The sequence below is a fragment of the Scylla paramamosain genome, chromosome 21 (assembly GCF_035594125.1).
Source record: "Scylla paramamosain isolate STU-SP2022 chromosome 21, ASM3559412v1, whole genome shotgun sequence".
In the NCBI taxonomy this organism is placed as follows: Eukaryota; Metazoa; Arthropoda; class Malacostraca; order Decapoda; family Portunidae; genus Scylla; species Scylla paramamosain.
In genome coordinates this window covers 21,163,292-21,175,766 of record NC_087171.1, presented here as the reverse complement: position 1 = coordinate 21,175,766, position 12,475 = coordinate 21,163,292, and the positions used below count along the sequence as shown (strand labels likewise).

Sequence of the window (12,475 nt, the reverse complement as noted above, 5' to 3'; positions counted from 1 at the left end):
GCTTATCCTGAGTCAAAGCTACAACAACAACAACAACAACAACGTGACAATGTGGCTTCCTATAATTATAATTCTATACCAAACAACAGCAAAAAGTTTCTATTTTAACCTCACTATTTCTTCTCCGTGGCAGACTGAATGACTGCTTACTACGCCGCTTCCCACACTGCGTTCACAAAATAATCAGACAAGGCGCCAAGTATTTCCGGGATCGCTGTGTGTGTGTGTGTGTGTGTGTGTGCCCTTGCCTGCTCCTACTGCTGCTGACGTCCCTACAGTTTTACGAGACGAGACCAGAATGGGATGTGCAGCAGGAAGGAAGCTGAACTCATCCCACAGCTCATCAATTAAGGCACAGCACGTAAACTCTCTCTCGCTGATCCCTCCCAGCTACACACACACACACACACACACACACACATACGGGGATACTCATCTTGCTCATGTTCCTGGTGGTGGTGGTGGTGGCGGTGGTGGTACTAGTGAGTGCTAAGATAGATAGATGGATCGATAGATAGATAGATGGGTCGATAGATAGATATATAGAGGTTGGTTGATGAAAGTGGTAGTATTATAAATGATGGTGTGGTAAGTGTTAGGTAGGCAGTTAGATAAATAGGTAGGTATGTATGTACGTAGACAGACAGATAGATAAATTCATAGACAGATATTCAAGTACTACAGGATACCATTATCAAAGGCCACGGAGATTATAATTTACTGAAACCTTTCCTCCCTTGCTTCAACTCATACCCTTTACTTTCTCTTTCATGTAAAACTTGAGTCACTCTGCGGCTTCTCTCTTAAAAATGTGTTAAGAATTGATTGCACTGTGGGTGAGTGAGTGAGTGGGCTTCAGTGATCCGGAGCTTCGAGACACGGCTGGTCATGGTGGTGGTGGTGGTGGTGGTGAATAACAGCGACAAAGATGGTGACAATGAAAATGCTAAGTAATGATGAGAAGGAATCAAATACGAATCTATTAACAACTGTAAAGACGACGACGACGAGGAGGAGGAGGAGGAGGAGGAGGAGGATTACAAAGAATGACAGAGCTTCAGATTCTTGCATGTCTATTCGCAAACTTAATAAAGATACGATAGATAGCACAGTGGAAGGCTCCTCCTCACCCACCACCCACCACTCCCACTAATTTGCTTCGGTACGGGCACAGTCGGGAAAAGTACCATGGAATATAAAGAAATGAAATCACATACGGAATTTTTTAGGGGGAAAGGAATGGAAAGTGACTATTATTACCACGAAAGAAGAGGAGGGAAAGAAAGATAAGAAGTTTAATTAATTTTTTTACTCCATTTAATTTTGTAAGCAAAGGATGATAGCTAAGAAGCACAAAAACACTGAATAATGATAATGATAATAATTTAACTGTCTGACTATTAATATTGATGAACACAATACGAAAAGCTTATATCTTTTTTTTATTCTATTTAGTCTTTCACGAACACAAGAGGATGACTAAGAACAACAACCACCTTACGGGAAAACAAATCAATAAAAATATCTACCACAAAAAAAAAAAAAAAATCAAAGAAAACGGCTCCAATCAAACGGCGCTTCACGAGAGAGAGAGAGAGAGAGAGAGAGAGAGAGAGAGAGAGAGAGAGAGAGAGAGAGAGAGAGAGAGAGAGAGAGAGAACCACTCCAACACAAGCCAAAATCACTTTTCTCACGAGTAAAGGAGGATAGATGGTAACTGCAATAACCTAAAGCAAAAGAAACAGATAAAAAGTCACTGCCTACCCGATAAAAAAAAAAAAATAAATAAATAATAAAAAATAAATAAATAAATAAATATATACATCATAGAAAACGGCTTCCTCTCAGACGGTGCTTCACGAGACAGCGAGACAGACAAGCAGCGCAAGGTTCAAGCCTCACTGCCGACACACTGCACACGAGTCTACACTACACTGCTCTTGCCTCTTGTGGGTCATTATGCTCCCTCCATGCTCCCACTCACTCAGACGGAGAAGGGAGGAACCGCAACCGCCAAGATGACCTGCACGAGCTGGAGGAGCATGAGGAGGAGTAAGAGGGGGAGCGTGAGGAGGAGGTGGAGGAGGAGGAGGAGGAGGAGGAGGGAGGGAGGAAACACGACCTGACACAACAATAATGGTGGCGTGGCAGGTATCAGATTTGAACTTTTTGTAAACGCTCTCTCTCTCTCTCTCTCTCTCTCTCTCTCTCTCTCTCTCTCTCTCTCTCTGATGATGGAAGAGGTGGTGGTGAGAGGAAAGGAAAGCGAAATATGAGAGGGGAACATCATGCGCATCACTGCACACTATGTTAATTAAAGGTCGCTTAGTTTGTGTGTGTGTGTGTGTGTGTGTGTGTGTGTGTGTGTGTGTGTGTGTGTGAGTGTGTGAGTGAGTGGCAAAGAGAGCATGACTAAAGACCGTGCCCTACATAGATACACACACACACACACACACACACACACACACAAGCATGTCTTTCTCTTAAAAGTATATAAAAAAAAAAAGCTTGTGCTATGTACGTAGAAGACACTGTGTGTGTGTGTGTGTGTGTGTGTGTGTGTGTGTGGTGCGCCGTGCGAGCGAGAGAGCTGGACACAAACAAGTCTTCGCCAGGGAAAGTGTCTAGTAGATAGGGCCAGTAGCGAAGAGTGAGGGGAAGAGGAGAGGAGGGGGAGAGGAGAGGAGGAGGTGGGGGAGGAGGAGGAGGAGGAGCGACCTTTCTGTCTGGGACCAAACCACGACTTTCACTCCTCACAATACTTCCAACAACAGCACCATAGCAGTACGTCGCAACGCCACACCACCACCACTACTACGATGACAACACCACACGACGCAGGAGGGGAGGGAAGGTGCGAGGGGGGAGACGGTGGGGAGCGGGAGGGACTTGGCAGTGAGTTGGCTGCTGGTGTGGGAGGGAAGTGTTACAAGAAGCTACAAGGGTGCACAACAATACTTTTACTTCTACAACTGAGAGTGTGACCAGCTGGCGAGAGAGAGAGAGAGAGAGAGAGAGAGAGAGAGAGAGAGAGAGAGAGAGAGAGAGAGAGAGAGAGAGAGAGAGAGAGAGAGAGAGAGACAATAGGCTATCTTAACATTTACCTCGAGACAGTCTGAGTACACAACCTTTTAACCGAGTAAGGTTCACACCACAACCGACCTCACCGTACGCCTCGACCTGCAAAGCCACTCACCCACTCACTCACTCACTCACTCACTCACCCTCCTTGCCACCAAACACTTGCCGGGGAGGTGGGGAGGGGGGAGCGTAAATGAATGACAGTGACAGTGTGAGAACTAAAGAGATGAAAACAATGAAGCTCGTTGCGAAAAAAATAAAAAAATAAAGAAATTATGAAATGAACGAGAAATTATGTAGTTTGGTGTCTAAGTAATCAATGACTCTTCCTTCCCTACTACTACTACTACTACTACTACTATAGGCGACTCAATATACACTAAAAGCAACAAGAACTTCTGTCTGGTGAGTCTTTCTGAGAATTCATCAGTGACCTTTTCACCACTAAGGAAATTACACACGTATTAAGACGGAAAAAAAAAACGAATTATAAAACCAGTCACACACACACACACACACACACACACACATACACACACAGGAGGATAAACCATAAAGGGTAGAAGATAAAAAGTGTTGGTGCATCTCCTCTTCTCCTCCTCCTCCTTCACCTCCAGTGTGTCCTCAGCGCTCTTAGTCCCAAGTGAACTTCTAAGAGGCAAGGACCTGAGGCTGTCACACCAAGGAGGGCGACACAGGTATACAAAGATGGAAAAAAAAGGTATTAACTCTTTTACTTCCTGACACCCTGTTCTTACTGTGCTGTCACTTATCCCTGTGTGTGTGTGTGTGTGTGTGTGTGTGTGTGTGTGTGTGTGTGTGTGTGTGTGTGTGTGTGTGTGTGTGTGTAGTGGGTGGAGGGAGAGGTGATGGAGGACGATGTGTGATGCAAGACACCCTCAGAACACTAACACACACACACACACACACACACACACACACACACACACACACACACACACACACACACACACACACGCAGTACTGAATAACCAAGACTCTAATCACTAAAAACAATGACAAATATACTCTGACTCAGCACACTCGCATACGTTACCTGCATCAAGGCCGAATTAACACACAAGCAAACACACACACATACACACACGCACATATACATTCCACGACCACCACCACCACCACCACCTCCGCTACATCATCACCAAAACAAGAGAAACATCCGGAAAAAAATATATATAACAGATAAAATGATACGAGACTTGATCTAATCACGGAGAAACGTCGAGACAGGTTAATGATTCTCGACCACCTGGTGCTGAGTGCGGCCAAAACATGAACACCTGAGTCCTTCATACAGCTCTTCACACCTCGGCAGTCAATACCACTCACCTGCAGTTCGTACATTCAAAAAATACATTCAAATATCTGTCTGCTTAATTTTTGTACTGCTTCACTTTTTGCTAATGAATTTTATCTCTCTCTCTCTCTCTCTCTCTCTCTCTCTCTCTCTCTCTCTCTCTCTCTCTCTCTCTCTCTTTTTGCAGATTTTTAGTGCTTTAAAATTTTTGCTGAGTTGAATTTTTTTTTTAGTTTTTAATGTTTTATTGTATTTTTTTCGTTTTAGTTTCCAGGTTTTTTTTTTTTTAGTTCTTAATTTTTTATTTATTTATTTATTTATTTTTTTAGTCGTCATATGACCACGATGTTTGGACGCGTTCTCTCTTTTAAGAACATAAGAACATAAGAAATAAGGGATGCTGCAAGAAGCGACCAGGCTTACACGTGGCAGTCCCTGTATGAAATATACCTACCTATTTCCACCTATCATCCCCATCCATAAACCCATCTAATCTCTTAAAGCTCCCTTATGTCTTAGCACTAACAACATGATTACTGAGTCCGTTCCAATCATTCAATCTCACTCCAGCAAGAACTTCCTAACCAAACACTGCAACTTAAAGATGCCACGTGCTAACCCTCGCTCGACCGTGGATCCTTTAAAATTCACTCTTTAACAAGTCAAGAGGACTCCACAATGCAACGCTTCTAGTTCAGTAAGAAAAAATTTGAGTCCACCATTATGTCTTACACTTTGATCCAATATTTAGACGGGTAAGGGGTCAATGCTTAGTGTTAATTTACCGGAGATTTAAGCTCTAACAAACATAGGAAGTAAATACATTTTAGTCTGTCGCAGAGTTGAATTCTAAACACGTATATGAACACGCATCTAACAACTTTTACCTACTTCTTACACCACTACCACGTCACGTCACAGTACTGCATCATTCCGCAACAAAAGGCCGCGGGATGACGAGCATAAGCATCAGTTTCACTTCGTGGGGTTTTCGTGGGACTGGTGAGAGCGCCTTGCGGAAAGAAAGAGTTACCCAGTGTGCTGTGTCATCCTGGCGCGGCCCTCGAGGTGTCTGTCCACTGCAGGTACGTAACACGGTGATGGTGGAGCCTGGTGAAGTCTTTGAACCCTACTCAGGTTTGCTTCTTTGCTTTCCTTCCTCGCTATGGCTGTTTTCAAAGGGCTGATAGCGTCCACGCCCGCACACTTATTTTATAGTGGGAAAAATACTGATTTCTGGGATGATGCAAGATTAGAAGAAGGAAAGAACTGAAAGGACAATAAGAAAAAGAATGATTTATGAGATTATACAAGATCAGGATGACAGTGAGAAAATACATTATTATACAAGATTTAGAAGGAACGAACTAAATGGACAGTGAGTAAAGTGCAGATTTCTGAGGTTATACAAGATGAGAAGGAACAAACTGATTTCAGGGAGACTTATAGGCCAGAACAACCTTTCAGCATCTTGCGCGGTTAGGTGTAACGGTAAGCGAATTAAAATACACCAATAAATATTTTAACTTCATGACACGCGGCATTTTAAGATAATACATGCAAATTATATTCCCATCAAGATCATCTGCCGATATGTGAAAAGTAAATAAATAAACAAATAAGCAAACAAAACTCGAACAAACTAACAGTCACCAATAGAAACTCAAGTCAACAAGAATCAATCATCTGACACGAAGAAGGAGAAGAAGAAGACGAAATATAATATCAACAGAACAAGAACATCAAGAACATAAACAAATTCTGACACAAACGATCAATAAAGACGAAAGTTTTACGAGCAGGAGAAAAAGTAAAGACTTCTTGACACTGGCGCTCACTTGCTCGTCTAAACAAGTCCCTCTGAGCTGGCAAGGTGCGGAGTGCTTAGTGCTGAGTGCTGGGTGTTGGCTGTGCTGTGGGCGTCAGTATTTAAGTCTTTAGAAAGCATAGGAGTGTTTGGAAGGGTGAAAACTGATAATATAAGAAGCTAGGAGTGTTTGGAAGGGCAGATATTAAATGAAAAGGATAAATTTATGAAGAAACAAGGTAGGAGTGTTTGGAAGGGTGAACAGTCGGTAATATAAGAAGCTAGGAGTGTTTGGAAGGGTAGATATTAAATGAAAAGGATGAAAATTAGGAAGAAACAAGGTAGGAGTGTTTGGAAGGGTGAACGTTAAAGGAAAATGAAACGTTAGATAAGAAATGAGCGAGAAATAGAGAAATACAAAGGGAAAATAAAAATGGTGTGGGTTTTCAGTATATTCAAGCATCCTTTGTCTTTTAATACCTGTACTTTTGAATTCCGCAAAGTGAAACTGTATATACACTGTCATGTTTTCATTAAGCAGCAACAGAAGGGTTATACACGGAGCAGCTATACCACAGTACATCACACTAGACCAGCCAACTTCACTACATTTTGCTGTTCTGATTCGCTGGCCAGTATTTTGAAACGCTTTGACCTCTTAACACCACGACTATCTTAAAAGGTCACAGAAATGATTAGCCAGGTTCTCAAGACAGTTTCTCCTGTTAATAATGTATAAGTCTTGTTAATCTGCCACTATAACGGTACAAACACCGTTAAACACCCGTGCAGTTCATTATAAACCCGTATTCTGAAACGCTCTGCTCTGTATCTCCCACCGCGACTATTTTCAAAGCCCACAGAGATGATTTGCCGTGTTCTCAAGACTGTTTCTCCTGTTTAAAATGTAGAAATATTATTAATCTGCCACTAGAACCATAAAAACACTCTCAGAAACCCGTGTCACTTCAACTAATAGAGCCTTCACAAAGTGGTGGAGGTGCGGCGCAGAAATGTTTCAGAATATAGTCCCTTCAGAGTGTTGGCGTCAGTAATACTCACAGCAAAGCCAGAACACCCTACCTCATACCAGACCAGACCAAACCAGGTTCAACACGCCTCTCTATCGTGACTCCTCTCCTTTTCCTTTGCCTCTCTCGCGTGCATGATGTGACTCAGTGAATTAATCTTCAGTGATACATGCGATAAGGTTACTGCGATAAATGTAGCAAGCGGGGAAGACGTTCAGCTGCATTTTGCGAACATTGTGTGATAAGGAATGAAAAAAAAAAAGGTTAAAATAAAAAAAGAAATGTATATGTATGTGGTTAATGTAATATGTTAAAAGATAATACATTTTTTTTATACGAAAACAAGAAAAACTGAAAAAGTAGTTATATAAAGTAATCATTTTCGTAATGCTCTCTCTCTCTCTCTCTCTCTCTCTCTCTCTCTCTCTCTCTCTCTCTCTCTCTCTCTCTCTCTCTCCTGGCCTTGAGACTATCACAGGAAGAGTGTCTACCATCACAACAAACAACAAACAAGTCACTTCAGACCTCCTTGTTTACAACGCCTGGGACAGAGAGAGAGAAAGAGAGAGAGAGAGAGAGAGAGAGAGAGAGAGAGAGAGAGAGAGAGAGAGAGAGAGAGAGAGAGAGAGAGAGAGAGAGAGAGAGAGAGAGAGCCAGCCTAAACCCTAAAATATTATCATCCCCACATCACGTGAATTGGTCTCTTTTCCTCTCCCTCTGTGCCGCGTGATGGGACTCAAGAGTAAATCAACCCAAATAGAAGCAACGAAATTGAAAATACTGAAGTGAGATCAAAGGGACAGCCGGGTTCCCGTACCACAGTAATACAAAGGAGCGTCATTCTATACCAAACTCATCCATTCCCTCCATCCAATTACAGGAAGAAGAAAACAAAAAAAGAATGAAAAAAGTCGCCTTGAAAAACCACAGTATACTAAATCTCACAGCCAACATTGCCGGTCTTCTTTCGTTACCTGTTCTTGTTTTTCTTGTTGTTCTTGCGCTTAGACTCCGACACGCTGCTATTGCTACTAAATATAAGGCACAGTGTAACGCCTCGCCCACAGTGAAGATTGCATTGAGGGTTCAAGATATATTAAGAATCTCATCTGCCAGCTCTGCCAACCAGCCTTCCTTCTTTTGCTCATTCCAAGGCACTAAAAATAAAAAAAATAAATAAATAAAATAAAAAAAACACATGCAAAATGTGGAAAATAATAATAAATAAATGATAATAATGAGAGAAATACAAAATACAGTATGAATTCTTAGTATACATCATAATTACATAATCTTCCAGCCGCCCACACTCCCAGCACACTGCCAGATAAATTTTGCAATGGTACACCCGTCAATAAGTAACGAAACAGCATTAAAAGCCGGAAATACAGTGGTACGCGAAATTTATAACCAACATTGCCTTACCTACCACCTTCTTCCTGCTCACGCCAATACACCACTCACAAAAAAATATATTACTTAGGGAAATGAAAGTATGAAAAGTTAATTAACGGTAGAACAATAAAAGGAAATGAAAGAAGGGCGTTGAAAAACCTCGAAATAGTTTGAAACCAATGCCAATATTGCTGCTACTTCATTTCTTTCTTTCTTCCTTCCTTCACTCACTCCCTCCAAGAAACTCACATGAATCAGATTATCAAGTCACGCCTTCCGTCCTCACTCACAAGTCACATAGGGAGGAAAAAAATTAAGAATCACCCTTCACAAGAATTTCTAAGGATGATAATTCTCTACCAAGCAAGAACCTCAAGGAAGGAATCGCTTAATAACATAGGTACTAGGAACACACGCACGCACACACACACATGCACCGTAACTTTTGGGCGCACGCCAAGACCCCGAACAGGAAACACGCGCCTCGCCAACCCTCGCCCCGCCGCGCCACACTCCTGCATCACCACACCCTCACCTACCGTCAGCTTTTCGCAACCCTCGTTTTCTGCCTCGCCTGCGCCTCCTCGTGCTTCCCACGGAGTCATAAGTTGTATTTAGCACGCCATCTACAACGCCCGAGCCCCGAGTGACGTGTTTTATGAGTGAATGGGTGTCTATAGTAAGCTGGCTGACGGAGGAAGAGGATTAACTATAAAACGTATTCTAAAACGCTTTGCTCTCTCACCAAGGATAATTTCAAAGGACACAGAAATGTTCAACCTGGTTTTCGAGACAGTTTCTCCTCTTGATAATGTAGAAGTGTTATTAATCTGTCACTTAAACTGTAAAAACGCCCTTGAAAACTCGTGTAGCTTCAACTAAAGCCTTTTGCGAGGTGTGTGTGTGTGTGTGTGTGTGTGTGTGTGTGTGTGTGTGTGTGACAGGCTCAGCGATATGAACGTTCAATGGAGTACTTAGGGGTGTAAAATTAATAAAGTGATGTGATGCTGCTCTCCTAACCTTAACCCTGAGAGAGAGAGAGAGAGAGAGAGAGAGAGAGAGAGAGAGAGAGAGAGAGAGAGAGAGAGAGAGAGAGAGAGAGAGAGAGAGAGAGAGAGAGAGAGAGAGAGAATCTGTGTTCTCCCTGAAATATGACAATATCACTTTCTAGGTAGTTTTAACTCGACGAGAGACTGACTGACAAACTGACTGACTGACTCACTCACTCACTCACTCACTCACTCACTTCAAAATACAGTTTAAATATACGGAAACTTATCGACTGACAGACTCACGCCGCCCACGCTGCAACCCCGAGATTATAATGACAGACACACACACACACACACACACAGCACCAACTAACAAACAAGCCTTACACAACACTACAGCATTCCCTTACCTTCACTGCTACATAAGACACAGAGGCGGTCAGAAATCAAGTTACGCAGTTCGTACATTCACCAGTCACCAGTCCCCCACTACGCCTTAAATTCCCCTTCGATCTTAAACTAGCAAAAATCAGACTATAGGAATTAACACTGAGAGGAAGGGAGAGCAGATGTTAGTTAAGTATTGGCTATGACTGTGCCTCAACCACCATCACCACCACCATCACCACCTGCGGATCCTTCCCTGTTACATACGGTACTGCAGCACACTCGACTCCGCCCAGTTGACACCCACCACCTCCCTCCCCGAACCAGTAACCATATGCAGCTTCCTGTAAGCATGATTCACCCCTCACGTGGATGACTTATGTAAATGCTGGCCTCTCTCTCTGTGTGTGTGTGTGTGTGTGTGTGTGTGTGTGTGTGTGTGTGTGTGTGTGTGTGTGTGAGGATCCTGACCTACCCGATGAGTTTCTTTCGTACCCGATAACAACGACGCAGAGAGAGAGAGAGAGAGAGAGAGAGAGAGAGAGAGAGAGAGAGAGAGAGAGAGAGAGAGAGAGAATGTCAATCCGCCTGAACCTTCCTCACTCACTCAAACTCACGAATGACAGGTCAATTCTTAACTCAAGTCTTCATTAAGGATAAGGAGATTTCTACGACTTTCATTACCCACAAGTAACGCTCACAGTCACTCCCGACACACAGCACTTGGAACACCCTCAGAAACACCATTAATAATCAGACCCTTCTGTCTTAGTGGCATTTAAGTATAAGAACTCACGAAATCAATCGATACTTCAGCTCCTTTTACCAAATTGACTTAACTTTGCCTTTTTTTGCTTCTCATTACATTAACCTCTCTCTCTCTCTCTCTCTCTCTCTCTCTCTCTCTCTCTCTCTCTCTCTCTCTCTCTCTCTCTCTATCGGGTGATCACTTGGGCTGCCAAACAAACAGTCCCTTCACGCTGCCGCAACATGACGCCCCGCCACCGCCGACTACACGAGTCACCCTCTTGATCCCACTCGACTGCTTTTGCCGCCAGTCTTCCTCCCGCCCCGAGAGAGAGAGAGAGAGAGAGAGAGAGAGAGAGAGAGAGAGAGAGAGAGAGAGGTTGGTTTATTGAGTAAATGCAAAATGAATAAAGTTTTGAAGGATACAATAATTATCATTACTGTTGTTTCATATTTAATTAACACGATTACTGAGAGATGAATGACCATCACTAAGAATCTCTCTCTCTCTCTCTCTCTCTCTCTCTCTCTCTCTCTCTCTCTCTCTCTCTCTCTCCCCTGACACGCCCAACAACAGGTGTGACACGGAACCTGATGCGCTCACTCCGCTCTGCCCAGTCTTTACCTCACACCTGCTAGGGGGACACCGCCGCCCGCAGCCCCTCACACGCCCGCACGCCCCTCGCCTCTGCTCCTCCCCCGTCAGACTTCCAGCCGAAAGATTGTTACCCACAGCGCCGACACACACACACACACACACACACACACACACACACACACATTTACATCATACCCAGCCTCAATTCATGAACACGCTCTAAACTCTTCATTATTTTCGTGGTATAATGAGTTGCCTCTTCATCACCACTGCCACTGTACCCAGCTAACATCAGTACCACCACCATCACCACCACGCAGGATTCTTTGTAAACACAGCCAAGCATTTCACAACTTTGGTTTCCTTATCTTCACACACACACCACACATACACACACACACATACGCACGCACACGCACACACAGTCTCCACTACATACACGCGGCGTCCTGTAGTGAAGAATCTCCGTGTGTAGTCCACTTCACCACGTCTGAAAACACTGTTAAGTCGCACACTCTGTCCCCAATGCGCCCAGTGTGTAAATGGGGGCGCGCAGGCCAAGACCCCACCAAGCGCCAGGGAAAGCGGAGACCAACACTTCACTCGTCGGAGGGTAGTACACAACTGACTGAGTTTGACTTGAGGCGGCGAGAACCCAATGCGCGGGACACTGCTGGGTTGCGGCTCGCGCTGCCACTCTTCTTGTTGCTGTTGATGCTGTTGTTGTGTTGCTGGTACTGGTACTGCTGCTGCTGCTGCTGCTTCTGTCTGGTGATGGTGGTGGTGGTGGTGGCGGCCAAGACATGCAAGTCAGAGCAAGTTGGCATTACATTTTGGCTCACGGGAAACAGCATTGGGTTGAGTCATTGAGCTTACCACCACCACCACTGCCTCCACCACCACCACTACCTGTGACACTGACAGCTTGCCAGGTTCCTCTCATGACCACCATCACTACCACTCCTCTCCTTCTGTCATAACTACCTTGCCCAATCCCACACTGCCACCACAGCCACAGCCACCACCACTACCACCGCCTCTGCCTCCACCAACACCACTGCACGCTGCTCTAACTAGTTTGTCTCACCACCACCATCACCACCGCCACTGACACCAGTT

General features: G+C 44.0%; 1 protein-coding gene across 1 annotated transcript in view; it reads right to left on the bottom strand.

Annotated features, from left to right (window-relative positions):
• Positions 1–11,978, bottom strand: part of LOC135111235 (dual 3',5'-cyclic-AMP and -GMP phosphodiesterase 11-like) — a 96,048-nt gene extending 84,070 nt beyond the window's left edge. The window contains 1 exon segment of the mRNA XM_064024392.1: positions 11,796–11,978. The gene's annotated coding sequence lies outside the window, so the exon portion shown is untranslated.
• Positions 11,979–12,475: the final 497 nt, after the last annotated feature.